General features: G+C 44.0%; 1 non-coding gene across 1 annotated transcript; it reads right to left on the minus strand.

The window, feature by feature from the left end:
- Positions 1-14,800: 14,800 nt before the first annotated feature.
- On the minus strand, positions 14,801-14,984 carry LOC116915138. The gene has a single exon (XR_004389814.1). It is a non-coding gene; the product is annotated as a U2 spliceosomal RNA (small nuclear RNA).
- Between the last annotated feature and the right edge of the window lie 735 nt (positions 14,985-15,719).

Below are 15,719 nucleotides of genomic sequence, written 5' to 3' on the forward strand. Positions count from 1 at the left end.
GGCAGTTAAACACGACAGCGGGGACGAACTAGACACGATGTCCTTCTACTCTACAAAATTTCACGTGCTGATGTTGCCATTCCCAATCCTGCTTGCCCGGTTATAATGATGGCTCCCCAGAGGAGAAGTTTGAATCCCACCATCCCTCAGTTACTAGCTGGCAGCCCACTGTTCTCTTCAACAATGTTTTGATATGTGTTTCTATCTATATGGCCCTCATGGATTTTAAGTTCTTTTTTCCAGAAATAGTCAATAGCAGCAGCTTTAACCTGTCACCTCTCTTTGTGTGCATGCACGGGTGTATGTGTGTATGCACATATATTCATATGTATGTGTACAGCAGCCAGAGGTCAACGTCCATCATCCTCTGCTTTATCTCTTGAGGAACAGCTCCTAGAACTTGACTATTTGGCTGGACAGTGGTTCTCAATCTGTGGGTCATGACCCCTTTGGCACACTTCTAACTCCAAAAATATTTTCATTACAATTTATAACAGTAGCAAAACTATAGTTACGAAGTAGTAACAAAAATAGCTTTATGATTGTGGGGTCAGTCATCAGGACAAGAAGGAAGGAAGGGTCACAGCATTAGGAAGGTTGAGAACCACTGAACCAGACCATTTTTATCTGGGCAGAGTTCTGGGGATCATCCTGTCTGTTCTTCCTCCTCCTCTTCGTCCTCCTCCTCCTCCTCTTCCTCCTTAGAGCTAGACTGCAGGTGTGCACCACAGTACCCACCTTCTCTCTGTTTTCTCTGAGAACTGCTTTATTTGTATGCTTGTACGCAGCGCTTTATGAAATGAGCCATCTCCACGGCCCCAGGATGTGTGCCTGCGTCATTCCTGGTAACGTGTCCCAAACCTGAACCCAGCTCTCCCAGAGTTCCAGCAGCCTTCGATGAAAAGTGACGTGTGTGTGAGATAAACAGGGTGTGGAGAGATGGCTCAACTGCCCTGCCAGAGGGCTCGTCCCACATGGTGACGCACAATTGCAGTTCCAGAGGATCAGATACTCTCTCTGGCCTTTGTGGGCACTAGGCATGGACATGGTACATACACACAGGAAGGACAGTATTCTTAACCACTGAGGCAAATCCCCAACCCCACACCTGTATAACTTTCTAAAAAGTTAAGATTATAGATTTGGAGATGAGCCTTGTAGGTAGAGTGTCCCAATGCCCAAAGTTCAACTCCTAGCTCCTCAAAACAAATGAACAATAAAATAAAATATTTAATTCAATTGTAAATTATGTAAATTATAAATTAAACAATTTAAAGTAAATTAAAAATTAAGTTAATGATAAAATTTTCTTGTGTGATAAGCTTTTGAACATATTGTTTTAACATACTATATTTTGTATGAACTTAAGTTCAGCTTCTACTTTTAGATAAATAAATAGCACTTTAATAAAATACCCTTGTAGATCTCCCAACAAAAATTGGTGTTTTCATATATAGGTACCCAGAAAAAGATGGTCAATAAGTTGAGGCCAATATTTTTTTCCTTTTTTTTTTTTTTTGGAGCTGGGGACCAAACCCAAGGCCTTGCGCTTGCTAGGCAAGCGCTCTACCACTGAGCTAAATCCCCAACCCCAAGTTGAGGCCAATTAACGTGTGGATGGGTGAATAGATTCTGGTACGCAAATGGAAAGGAATATTTTTCAGCAATAAACAGATCATTTAGCAATATAACTGGATAAATCACTATTCATGAAAATCACGATCACTGTTTGAGTAAAAAAATAAAATAAAATAAAGGGAAATTTAATTATTTACAGTTAATTACTTACAATTTAACCTGTCTGAAATTAAACCAAGATTTATTCTCTACGCTAATTGTTTCATCAGCTATATATGGCACTTTATCATCATATGAATTTATCACCCACATTTATTGAAGAGGAAATTATGAAAACGACATACAGACCCTCACAATCATGGACTTATTTAAATATTGTACATAAAACCTCTAACAATAAGTCAAATAAGCTTAGCAGGCTATCATGTAGCCTCATGGTAGAATATCCATCAACCATAAGCTCAGTCCCAGGTTCGATCCCCCTACCCCCAAAAAAAACCATAAAACTACACAGGTGTGGGGTTGGGGATTTGGCTCAGTGGTAGAGTGCTTGCCTAGGAAGCGCAAGGCCCTGGGTTCGGTCCCCAGCTCCGGAAAAAAGAATTAAAAAAACTACACAGGTGTAAACATTAAACTGCAGAGGGAATGCATGTACCGCCACACAATGATCCGTTCTGTGTGTTTTCAGGCAATATCTGTCCTTTTATCCTTCAACGACAAAAGAGAAAGTCTACAGATGCAGACCACGAAACTCAGGCAGTTTCTGTCTAGCTCCATCCAGCTGGACTCGCCTCAGAGTTCTGCCATCACTTCAGGGGCCCTCATATAAAAGCATCTCATCCCATAAATACATAAATAAACACTAAAAATAAAAATCCTCTCATAAGTGCCTTACTGTTTTAAGAAACGGGCACTCTAGAACTTAACTCCTTGGATCTGGAATGGACCATTGATAACATAATGCACTTTCAGCGTCAATAATGGGCGCTACAGCTTGTCAAAGCCGGTAGATTTCTGTAGGCGTGCGTCCTCTCAGCCCTCTCCTCCCCATGCACGCAGCACTTGAAGAGTCTCTGTAGGAACTAGCTGTGCTGATTATTTTTAGTGAAGCCTCCTTTCTTGAAAGCCATGCATTCCAGAAGTCTGATTCAACCGAGCTTAGGTCATAGTCTATGAGTCTAATGGAATTACAACAGCTCTGAGTCCAGCTAACATTTGGGTTGAGAATGTCTCCATGTGTTATTTCCCCAGCGTGATGCTGCTGGGGCAAGGGGCTAGAACGTTGAAGAGGTGTTACCTACTGAGAGATTTTCTGGTGACTGGTGAAGGCTCTTGGAGGAGATGACAGGACTGAGACCCTTCTTGGCTTTCACTTCTGGCCACGTGCTGAATGGCGTTGTTTTACCATATGTTATAACTGTGGGATACACCTCACCCCCAAAGCAGCAGAGCCTAACAGTCACAGTCTGAAAGCTCCAAACTGTGATCTAAAACAAACATGTGCTCTCCTTGATGTCCGGTAGATCCAGTTTTGTTACAGAAGCAGGAAGTTAACTAAACCGGAAGCTCCCTTCGTTTGAACCCCTCTCCTACTGATGAAGTGGGATCTGACCATTTTGGAAGGTGTAGCCCTCCTGATTGCTTAGAAGCCTGGAGAATTTGGAAGAGGGAGGAGAAAACAGTGGGGGAAGCATCACCGTTGCTGGATTAAGAAAGAGGTGGTGTGTTGGCCCTGAGCTACTCCTAACTAAAGCATTTAAGACTGAATCCACCTTCCTGACCTTCATCCCTACTTCGGCGGCATTCAGCACCGACTCGCTATCTGATGTAGACACATGACTGCGTGTTCAGGATGCACTCTGCACGCCTGTCTTTTGAACACTTACAGCAGAGCCCAGAAGGCTATGACTTAGGAAGCCCTGCAGGCGATTTCCGATGTGTGCTAAATGCTAAGAATTGCTGTAACTGATGGTTATTGTTCTAAAATCTCAGCAAGAAAGTTAGGTTCGGGACAAAGACAAATGCATTTATCAATACACTCAGGGCTTAGCACTCAATACCTGGTAATTGAATGGGTAAGAGACTCGAATAAAGGCATGCACACTTCTAAGTATTAAACAAATGTTCTGGAAATAATTGTGACAACATCCGACTTGAAGTGTGAGGGTCCCTGGTGAGCCAGCGCCAAAGTAGCATTGACAAAAATTCCCTCCTCTCCCAGAAATGAAAGGGTAGCCACCAGAGGCCTGGACTTCGTTCTAGAATCTTTGTAGGATTCAAGTGTGCCAATATATAAATGTATGTTTGTTTTTCTGGTGGAAATCAGAATTTGTTTCATTGCAAAGCAATTAGAAAAATGCAATACAAAAACCATATATCTTTTCTAACCACCACCATCAGAGTCTCTTATACATGCAGCTTTGAATATTTCTCCTTCAATTATGATACATAAAACAGAATTGATATTTTCCTTATAAAAGCAATGCAGATTATTTGGAAAATACAAAAAGATATTATGAGGAAATAGCCATACCAATAATTTCATTGTTCAGAAATGTAAATACCATAGGGGTTTTCCCTCTAGTCTCTGTTCCTTCTAGTTTCCTGATTTTCCCTGGACAGTCAAGCTTCTTCTTATATAATTATTTTTCTACTATGAAGCTTACAGAGTATACTCAGTGCTACCCCACAAACCAAACGTCCAGAAAATGTCATACACTGGGCATGACTCTCAAAGTCACCTGTCCTCCAATTTAAGATGAACACATTAGAGGAGGGGCAGTGTAATCTTCTGAGGGTTTGGAGTTCTCATAGTATGAAAACTGTTCCAAGAAAAAGCATGACATCCGCTGGCCTTTCCCTACACACAGTCACAGGCAGTCCATCTGCTCCCCCTGACCTTAAGCAATGCTTAAGGCTGCACCGGACTCACACACGGCCATCCATCTTGCTGTGTCTCTTACTGTGTCCTCCAAATAGTCATTTGAAAATGGATACCACAGAGGCTCCTGCACGCCTGCCTCGGGGCTTTCCATTAAACCTGTCGACACAGGCTGTAACATTCAGTCAGCAGCAGCAGGGGAGAATCCTGTGGCTTTTGCTCCCCCCTCTCACTAGCTCTGCAAGGAGGAGGAAGCGTGATGGTGAGCAGGAGACAGGCCACTCAGATAAGGCTGGTGGTGAGAGGGTCATCCAAGGGGCAGGCATTGGTGGGTCTCTCGCTGGTGTTTTATTTATTTTTTTTTTTTTCAAGAGAAAGCTTTCAGTGAGTGGCCCGGGAAACCGAGTGAAACATAAAGAAGTAGAAGGTAAAGTCCATGCTCCCTGATCTCGAGTTACCGCCGGTAACGCTCTGTCTTGCTTCATCTTGTCTGTGCATGGTCTTCACATGGTTAAGAATACCACATAGGAAGTTTGCAGCCTCATGTTTTACTTACGATCGCAGCAGAACCGTCTGTGTGGTCCTGGAAAGCATCAATTTACGGACATTTCCTGTAAAGTGCTTAAGGCTATGAAACCCTCCCTCCATCATACCTTGTGGTTGCTGGGACCATCCTTAGCCAGGTTTGGGACATACGATTGGGACAGGTTTTAGTTGTGGGAGGACTTGGTGAGACGATGCAGGGACAACATTTGACAGCTATTTCGTCTACCTGCATCGCAGAGTGCAGAGTGCTTGTACCGTCCTGGCCTCAGCCTGAGAGGGCCAAAGAATGAAAACTTCAAAGTCTGAGTGGACACGATTGCACGGGGTGTCGAGAACACAGTGATCAAATGACCCAGCACAGTGACAGTATTCTCATTTTACAGTTCTGATAACGGAATACAATTCCGTTTGGGGATCCACTCGGGAAGCTTGCATTCAGAATCTCCTCACAGGACAACCCTTGTCATTTTGGTTTCCAACCCTAGTTTGCGAGAACAGCGCTGCAGCCATTTCTCGGAACACGAGCGTTTTGGGTGAGGCGGGATTTATGGTTTTCCTTTAGCTCTGTAGAATGTGTTCATTTTCACAAGCCATTGTGTCTTCACAGAAAATCTACCAGCTATCCAACCTCTCTCCACTTGAAATCCTTGCAGGACACAGGGACTGGTTCATTAGCTACCTGAGAGTACAGGGTGTGGGGAGGCTGCCATCTTAGAACCCATGCCCTTCATACTGCATGGGTGGGAAGGAACAGTGTCGTGGCCTCAGCCCAGTCCCATTACCCCAGGCCAACATGTGACAGATGCAGGGTGAGTCATGCAAAGAACCAGGCCAGGATATGGGTGTGAATCAGTATAATTAGAAAGCGACCCTAATGTTGATGGGTCAGTTCCAGTAACCTCGCAGATTTGGGACAACAGCCTAATGAACTGGCATGGATTCAACTCCAAATTATGAAAGGGCAATTGCAGGGTGTGCACTAGCAACTGAAGGCCTGAGGAAGTCCAGAGAGATGTGCCTACGAGGCCAGGCTCCTCAGAGGCCATCTGGGTCTTCTCATTACCAAGTTCAACGTCCATTCTAGCTTTACATTATCTGTCTCCCTAGCTCAAGTCCAAGGGGCTTTGCAGAGCCCACGAGACTTAGCAGAACAGGTTGGAGGAGGGCCTCGGGCGTGTAGAAACCTTTCCTTCATTGTTCTTAATGCTGCCGCCACCTGCACAGAGTTCAAGGAGTTTCCCAGTGCACTCTAAATGTCAAGTCTACCTCTTTTCATATTCCTCTCTCAGGAGGTTATAAAACTCGCTGAAGATTTATCCAGTTCATTCCCCTGGCTCCTTTTAAATGAAGGGATGACCCCAAAGCAAGACTCCTTTCCAAAGGGATTTAAAACAACCCTCAGCAAACTATGTGGGTAGAGGACTGTCATTTCCTGACCCCCCAACATCCTCGCCCCTTGGCAATGCCTTCCCCGTAGCTCATTTCCACAGAGCTGTAACAACAGTTTCGCACCTGGAGGCTTTTATTATCCGTTCTTCCTCTCTGTGGAATCCTGGCTGACCGTGTGCCAAGGCCTCAAAATGACTACTTTGCCCACATGCTGGTGGTAATTTAGGGAGTCAGGGGGACGCTCGGCAGGTCTGAATTACAAGTTCCCGTCTCACTGTACTTTAGGCTGTTTGGTGTGTTAGGGCTCCATCTCAATGACCACAAAATACCGAGGAAATCAGCTCGAAAGGAGAAAGCTCTACACTGCTTCTTTTCTCACTTGGCTTCATTGTTCCTGCACCTCTGGTGAGGCTGAAGATAATTCATAGCAGCCACAGTGAGGAGCAGGCAGGAAAAAAAGAGAGGGGGGGGAGGGAGTGGGAGTGACAAATAGGAGGGGGAGGTGAGTATATTTTAAAGACATGTACCACCCCACCCACCCACCCCGTTGACCTGCTTCTTTCATCTCTTAGCATTCCATTCAGGCATGACCCCATTAATGGCTTAGTCTGTTCATGAATCAGACTCTAGTGATCTAATATCCTCTTAGGTACCCATCTCCAAGTGTTATAGTACACATTTAATACATGGTGTATGTATGTGAGTGCGTGTCTGCATGAGCGTACATGTGCGTGTGTGCGTGCATGTGTGTATCTTTGTGCATGAGTGTGTGTGTGTGTGTGTGTGTGTGTGTGACATTTCATATCCAACTATAACACAAGGTTATGGCAAAGGATTCACAGTCATATTCTTGAGTAGAAATAGATGAGGATCAGTGTTCTCACTTTAACCCTTCCACGATTCTCATAGGATAAATTTAATGTTAGACAATATCTGTTCAGTGGGTCCTAGGTATAAGACTCCAGGATGGGCTCTAGAAAAGGAAGGATCAAGTCTATGTCCTGTTTGCTAACTGAGACAACATCAGTCTCACGAAGGCCACAGGTATGCTGAATCGATCAGGAAATTTCACCTAAGATACTCAAAGTCTATGAAGAAGGAGGGCTTGAGAGGGGCCAGGCAGAGGGGAAGTATTTCTACTAATGAAAAAAAAATGTACTGACTATGAAAAGGATAAGTCAAAAGTTCATAACCAGAGATTGAAATGTACAGGGTGTGGGGTTCAGGTTGCAGGATCTCGTGCACGTAATATCACTGTCTCTGACCATAAGAAAATCAGCTCTGCACAGTGGGCTTGCACATTGCTAAATCTCCATGTCCTGAAACAGCACCCAGAACATAATGGCTGCGTGTCATTTTCTATTTGGGCTGCTGTAACAAAACACCATAGGAGAGACCAATTATAAACCATAGGATTGTCTTTCTTATAGATCTAAGGCTGGCGAGCCTAAGATCAAAGCAACAGCGAAGTTTAATATGTGATAAGGTAGAAGGGGCAAAGAAATCCCCTTAGATCATAACTGTACCAATGTCCAGTGATTCCAATGAAGAAACTGTGAGGAGGAAATACCGCTTTATTTGGTAGGTCTACTGCAAACAGAGAAATCCACACAATGTCCCCTAGCAAAGGGCGGGACTCTGGTGAGATAGGGCTTTGGAAGTGTGGATTATTTTAAGGCTATTTGGACAGTGTCTTAGTTTGCTTTCTGTTCCTGTGGTAAACACCATGATCAAAAGGAGCATGGGGAAGAAAGGGTTCATTATTCTTACACATCCTGGTCACAGTCCATCATTAAGAGAAGCCAAGGCAAGAACTCAAGCAGGAACCTGGAGGCAGGAACTGAAGCAGGGACCATAGAGGAACCCTGCTTGCTGGCTGGCATTCAGCTGCCTTTCTTATACCTCCTAGGACCTTGTGCTGGGAGGGGTGAACTACCTACAGTGGCTATAGCCCTCCCACATCAATCATTAATCAAGAAAATGCCTCCATCAGATTTGCCTTCAGGCCAGTCTGATGGAGGCATTTTCTCAGTTGAGGATCTCTCTTCCCAGACGATGCTACTTGTGTCAAAATTGACAGAACAACGGACGAGCATAGACAGGAATGGTGGAAGCATCTCTAGGGACCCCTGATTGTCACTATCTCAGCCACAGGGCATGCAGGTCTGCTCTCTACGCTACTTTTTCCCGTTTTTCAGCCAGCAGTCTAGTGTCTGCGTCTTTCTAGCCTCTGCTCCGTTGCGGTTTATCCGGGAAGTGGCCAGGGCAGCGACTCTGCCTCTTCTCCCTGTAGTAAAGCAGTTCTGCTGCTGCTCCTGTTTGTTTAGTTTGCCCTTTCCATTGTGCTCTCACATGCGGGATGTGTTTCCTGGTCCGTGTTTACCCATCAGGCCTCGTCTAGCCAGCACCAGACAGTAGCCTGCAGGGTATATGGGTACAGGTGTCTCCCTCAGAAGCAGGTACTGTAGGGTTGATTCATAACCTCAAGTGCATTTATAAAGGAAATTAGGGTTGATTTGTGACAATCGACCAAGGATTTCAGCTCTATCCATAAGTGCAGTGCGTGGAAGCCTTTTAGGAGGGTATGTGATCCCAGCTCCATCCTGGGTTATAGCACTGGCCGTTGGGCTTATAATTGGCTGTCCTGGATGTGAAAGATGCTTCACTCCATTCTAATTTGGGTCACCACTCTCTACCTGTATTCTTTGGTGGGTTTCTCACAGAAATGGAGGCTTCACCTCTTCAATCTGCGGATATGCAGAATGCATGGCTTTGAGCACAGGATGACAAATTCTCCGGGTGGCTGCCTGAACTCAGTTATCAACTCTGTCATTTACTCAAACTGTGACCCCCCCGCCAAAACACACACAGAGTAGCTCCATTCTTCGCTCTAGTGACAAATCCTTTGACAGAAACGACTTAAGGAAGGGAACCTCTGAGTTCAGTCCTAAGGGGCAGGAGATCATGTCAGGGAGTGTGTGGCAGAGGCCTTGGACATTTTGTGAGAGTAAGAAGCATAGAATAAGATTAGAAGGAGAGTCGGAACATAACCTTTAATGGTCTTCTCTTAGTGACCTATGACTAGCAGCTAAGCATCATGTCCTCCGAAGTGTCACCACTTCCCAGAACAGAGCGACAAGATGGGAATCGTGTGCTCGAAACATGAGACGGCGTGAAATACAACTATGTCATATCAACTCTGTGCTTCGTCACTTCCTGTGATCCGTGAGGAGAATACCTGTGTTACCTGAGCCCCCAACACCTACAAAACCTGCGGCAAGCTCTCCATTCCCAGTCCTCTGGGATGTGGCTTTATATGGAGATATGGTCCTTTAAGGGGTGGTTACAGTTAAGTAGTCATTAAAGTGGTCCCTGTTCCAGTCATCGCTAGAACAAAAAGAAGAAATTTAGACGCACACAGGTCCTGAGGGCTGATACTAGGAGAGGAGAGTCCAAGGACCTCACCCACGCTTCATGGGCAGGCTCAGAGCCTCCAGACACGCAGGAAATGGATTTCTGTTGTTGAGGTCAAATCAACTATGAGCCTTTGCTGTGGTAGCCCGAGCACTAATATACCATGCCTGTAGTTACAGGGAGGACGAAGCCAGTGACGAATCATAACACACTCAGATCAGTACACGGGCATTAGCATGTAGGAGCCTCTGCACTCAGCCCTCAGTCAATGCTTCCTCTTTGTACTTCCTCATGCACTGGCACATGTGCTTAGCCATACTCCCACGGCTCATGCCCTGGCACATGTGCTTAGCCATACTCCCATGGCTCATGCCCTGGCACATGTGGTTATCTCTATTCTAATAGCTCATGCATCCACATGTGTGGTTACTTGCTTCGGCAGTTCCCTGGCACCAAGCCGTATTTCATCCTCCTCGTTGTTCATAACAAGGAAATGAAGAACTGTGTTTACCTACCTTCTTCCAGTAATGTGTGCACACCGGAAGCAACTTCAGAACTAAAGTTCAAAGAGGTTGGTCAACAGAGAGGAAATGAATTCTCTTAGAGTCAGTTAGTTATCCTAAGCAGAATTACTATTTCTTCTCGTGGCCGTGCAGAACAGGAACTCTTAAGACAGTGTTTATAACACAGCATGCTGTCACTAATGGATTAAAAGCTAAACACTGTATGCCGCGTGCCTTTTTAGATGGTTATGCAGTGATCTTCACACTCTCGGACTGTTGTTAGAACATCTTTATGGCATCTGTCATGTAATCCATCAGTTTAAAAGAGAACAGAGACACCCAACCATCACTACAATCTAAGGTTGGAACTCTTTTGTTTTTTTCTAAAGAAATCCATCCCCCTTTCATCCCCAGGCAACCAGTATCTAATACCTCTATTTGCCTGTTCTGGGTACTTTACATAAGCAGTCTTACAGCACTGGCTTTTCAGTGATGGCTTTCTACCTGGCCCAGTCCAGGTCATCCAGGTGACAGCGTGCACGAATGCTTCATTTACTTTAAAGCCAAGTGATATCCAATTACTAAGAGCTGCCACGTTTTATTTATCCATTAATCTGTAGGTCTATATTTAGCTTGCTTTGACTTTGAGCATGGTATGAATGACACTGCTGTGAATGTTTGTGGACACGTTTTTAAACGGACAAATGTTGTCACTGGAATGGAAAAATAGGATTGCATAGTCATGTGGTCATCCCGTGATGAAAATTTTAAAATTGCTACTCTTTCCCCAGGATTTGTGACACTGTGTGGCACTGAGTATTACCATCTGTTGGTTCTGTTATCTTTTTTATTCTGGTACTGCTTTCCTAATTACCTTGAGGGCAAAGTTGTATCTCAGTGTAGTTTTGGTTTATATTACCCTGATGGATAATGATTTGATTATCTCCTCCTTTGATTATTGGTTATCCATCTTCTTGGATAAATAGTTATTCAAAGTCTTTGCTTATTTATTTCATTGTCTTTTTATCATCAACTTATGAGCTGTTTGTACATTCTAAATACGGCTCTCTTACCGAACAAGTGATTTGCAAACATCATCGCTGATTCTTTGGGCTGCTTTTCACTTTCCCGACAGCATCATATATAGCACATGCGTTTTGATGCAGTCTTATCTATCTATTGCGTCTTCTTGTGCTTCGGATTTTGCATCTTAAGAAGACATTCACTGGCTAACCATTGGGTAATGGAAAATGACTACTGTATTTTTCTGAAATATTGTGTTTTTCATGTAACCCTGTATTGCACTTTGAGTTAAACTTTGTATGAGGTGGGAGGTCCACACATTTATCTGGATGTGTGTTTGTTAGCTTTTCTTACCGTGACGAATTACCATAGAAAACAATTTAAAGGAGAATAGGTTATGTTATACTGTTTCTGAGGTTTCTGTTCATGGCTGACTGGCTCCATTCACTTACCATAGTTGATGCAAGTCCTTCTAAAAGATCACCTCACGGAAAGAACATTCTGCACTTTGCAGAATCCACAATTCATAGTTAGCTCACAGCTTTCTTACATCGGGTTCTGCAAATGCAAACAAGCAAGGTATGGGGGGACACCTTGATCTGCCAATAGCTTAATTGGTAGGTGACTCCATTTGGACCATGACCACACTGGCCTCTGAATGCCTGAACATGGTCAAAAAATTTGAAGAAAACACTTTCTAGACAATCTTATACACGCAGAGTGCCCCAGAAGGGCTCTCATCTTGAGCAAATCTCTCATATTAGTTTATCCCTTCCTGGCTTTAAGTCTACAGTCAGTGAGGTGGAGCCTGGCGTGCCCTTAGAGCCACTTTCCTGTTGTCATGATGCAAGACCTGGGCTTCCTGGTTTTGGTTTAGATGGTTTTTCACAGTTTGTGGGTGAGGGGAAATTTCACTTTTTTTCTTTTTTCTTTTTTTTCTTTCTTTCTTTCTTTTTTTTTAGATAGAGTTTCACTATGTAGTTCTAGAAGAAATAGAAATTATCTCTAGCTTCAAAGTTTCACCTCTGCCTCTGCCCCGGCCCCGCCCCGGCCCCGCCCCGGCCCCGCCCCGGCCCCGCCCCGGCCCCGCCCCTAAGGTCAGGCATCACAATCCATCTTGGCTTCCTTTTAACTATACCACCCAAAATCATGTCATTCTTAGCCCCAGTTGATAGAGGTTTTCTTGACCAAACTGTAAGTTCTTTTAGTTTTATTTATTTATTTATTTATTTATTTATTTATTTATTCATTTATTTTTAATAACGATCCAGGTTAGTGATTCTGTTGGTCTTCACGTGGAGTTCCTATCACCTCCAGGGCCTGCAATTCTCCCCACCCCTAACCCTTCCATAAGAGTCCCTAAACTCTATCCACTGCTTCACTGTTGATGTCTGCATCCAGCTGAGTCAACTGCTGGGTGGAGCCTCTCGGAGGACAGCCATGCTAGAGTCCTACAGAGTGTCACTAATACTCTGCAAGGTTTGGTGCTTGCCCATGGGATGGGTCTCAAGTTAGGCAGGTTATTGGTTGGCCATTCCCTCAGTCTCTACTCCATCCTCTGTCCCTGCATTTCTTGCAGACAGAATAAATTCAGGATTAAAGTTTTGTGGGTAGGTTGGTGTCCACTGGGGATCCTGCCTGGCTCTAGGAGGTGGCCACTTCAGGTTTCATATTCCCAATGTCGTGAGTCACAGCTAAGGTCACACCCATTGATTCTTAGGCTCCTCCCTTATCCCAAGCCTCTGTCACATTCTGGAATGCCTCACCCTTGAGTTGCAGATTTCCATTCATCCTCATGACCATACGGCCATCTCTCCTGTCCCTGCCCACACCTGGTCCTGAGTCCCTCCCCATCCCCCTCCCCATCCCCTTTCCCTCCAAGTGCCTTCCTTCCATCTGCCTCTCGTGACTATTTTATTCACCCTTCTAAGTGAGATTCAAGCAGCCTCACTTGGGCCTTCCTTCTTTGTTTGCTCAACTACATTCATAGCCACTTTATTCAAAATAGCCAGTGACTGGAAACAACCTAAATGTCCCTCAACTGAAGAATGGATAAAATTTAAAAAAAAAAACTGTGATTCATTTACACAATGGAATACTATTCAGCTATTAAAAACCAAGATGTCATGAATTTTGCAGGCAAATGAATAGAACTTGAGAATATCATCCTGAATGAGGTAACCCCGGTCCCAAAATGACATGCACAGTACCTACTCACTTATAAGTGGAAATTAGCCATAAAATAGAGGACGCCCATGCTACACTCTGCAGACCCAAAGAAACCAAACTGTGAGTTTTAACAGTCTTTCTCCTCCACCTTTTACCCCTATTTCTACCATAATTTTTGCCAAAACCCACCAGCCATACCCATGCCAAAACCCAAATGCTGGGTTCCCTTGAAATGACCACATGCAGGTTAATTAGTGGGCCACCTCTAAACCTTGCATCCCACAAAGCCTTTGGGACCTAGACAATGTGTTCTTTGCCATAGCAGGACAAATGGAGCTTAGTCTAATTCTCGATGGAATCCTTGTGCCTACACCACACCTATAACCGTCCTCACAATCTCACTGCTATTCGGAGCTTCTAGACTCCCAGTGGAACAGACATGAGGCTTTGCCTCTAGCTTATTGGGGCCTCTCCAGCCTGTATATCCCCAGATGTTTTCAGATCCAAGCTACAAAGCGATTCCAGAGGATCCTCAACTACACTGTCAGGTATAGCTACACAAACAACCCAGGAGAAGTACAGCTCGGCTAGTTCTTCATTACTGTAACAAAATGCCCCACACAAACAACTTAAGGAGAAGAAAGGGTTATTTCAACTCATGGTTTCTGATGTTTCAGTTCAGCCCCAGGCACTTGACCAGATCTTCACAGGGGAGTGATTCGTGATGAAAGAGCTATTTCTCCTCACGATGGATAGAAAACAAGAGTATGGGGGACCAAGGTTGAGGTTCTTTCCAAGACACATCTGAATGACCTGGTTCCTTCAGACAGCCTTCAGCGTCTGTTTCTATTATCTCCCCAGATATTATTCTGAGCCTGTGAGAGTATTTCCAACTCAATGTGTAGCAGAAACGCTGTAGAAAATGTAATTTTCATAATTTAGTTTTTGAAATATTTGCCGCTGATTTTTTTACATGATCTTGTCTGCTACAACTTTGCTGAAACCATTAAAATACTAGAATCCTTGTTACACAGTGGCAATTCTTGAGAACAAATGCCCTTGTATTATGCCCAAACTTGGAAGTTTTCTGTACTTTACCATCAAAGAAGACACCTGCTTTGTGCTTTTCTAGATACTTTTGATTAAACTTTATCCCTTTCTAGTCTCCTGCATTTGCTTGCCAATGTTCATTTGTATTTATATTACAAGTGGATATTAGCTGGTTTTGAAATTTACTGGAATAATCATGCTTTTGCTTTAGTCCATTGACATATGTGTTGGCCTTTAAAGTCTTCTGAGAGGCCACACCATCCCTGAAGGCTCTGGAGTATCAGGTGAATGTGTGGACCGAACTGAGCAACGTCAACCTCTGCTCACCAAATTCCGTTTAACATGCTGTGCTCAGACTGAGGATATACTCAGTGGTAAACTGATAACAACAGATAGTACACGTTGTCTTGGCTAAGAGGCTGAGTTGTGATAGTCACAAATTTCACATTTAAGCCTTCTGTGCACTCTGTGATAAACTTAGTTTGGTCAAATATAGACTTTTTTTTGGTGTGTGTTGTTAGATTTGGTTTTCTTGTTATATCCAAATCCTTTATGGATTTTGAGTTAGAGAGTTATGAAAATGTGATGTTATGAGGTGCGTGTGTGTGTGTGTGTGTGTGTGTGTGTGTGTGTGTGTGTGTGTGTGTGTGGTGTGAGAGAGAGAGAGACAGAGACAGAGAGAGACACAGAGAGAGACAGAGACAGAGAGAGACAGAGAGAAAGATGGACAGACAGACAGAGACAGAGACAGAGAGATTAGAATTCTCTTCCCTAAAGCAAACAATGGAAACTCTGAACTCCTTCCTACCTGTCTTCCTTAGTGGTGGATCTAAACAAATTCTATGACCTACCCTTGTCTAAAGCCCTCCCATTCTAATGGCGTCCTGCTAGGCAGCCTGGACAGTACAAGATTGAGGCAGGGAGACAACTTCCCTTCTGTGATTTAGTTATTTAAGAAAGGTCAAGAATGCTGACATTGACAGGACTCTCCAAATTCCTTCACCCAAGCTATTGATATTGGGTCCTACAGTGATTTTTATGCAATGAAGTCTTTATAGAACTCCCAGAAGACAGAATGGAGCTCAGTATGTTTTCAGGAAGCTCCTTTAGAGAGCCAAGGCTCTCAGCACGTAGAGGAAGCTCAGTACTCACTCCCCCACATGTTC

The sequence above is a fragment of the Rattus rattus genome, chromosome 13 (assembly GCF_011064425.1).
Source record: "Rattus rattus isolate New Zealand chromosome 13, Rrattus_CSIRO_v1, whole genome shotgun sequence".
NCBI classification, from domain to species: Eukaryota; Metazoa; Chordata; class Mammalia; order Rodentia; family Muridae; genus Rattus; species Rattus rattus.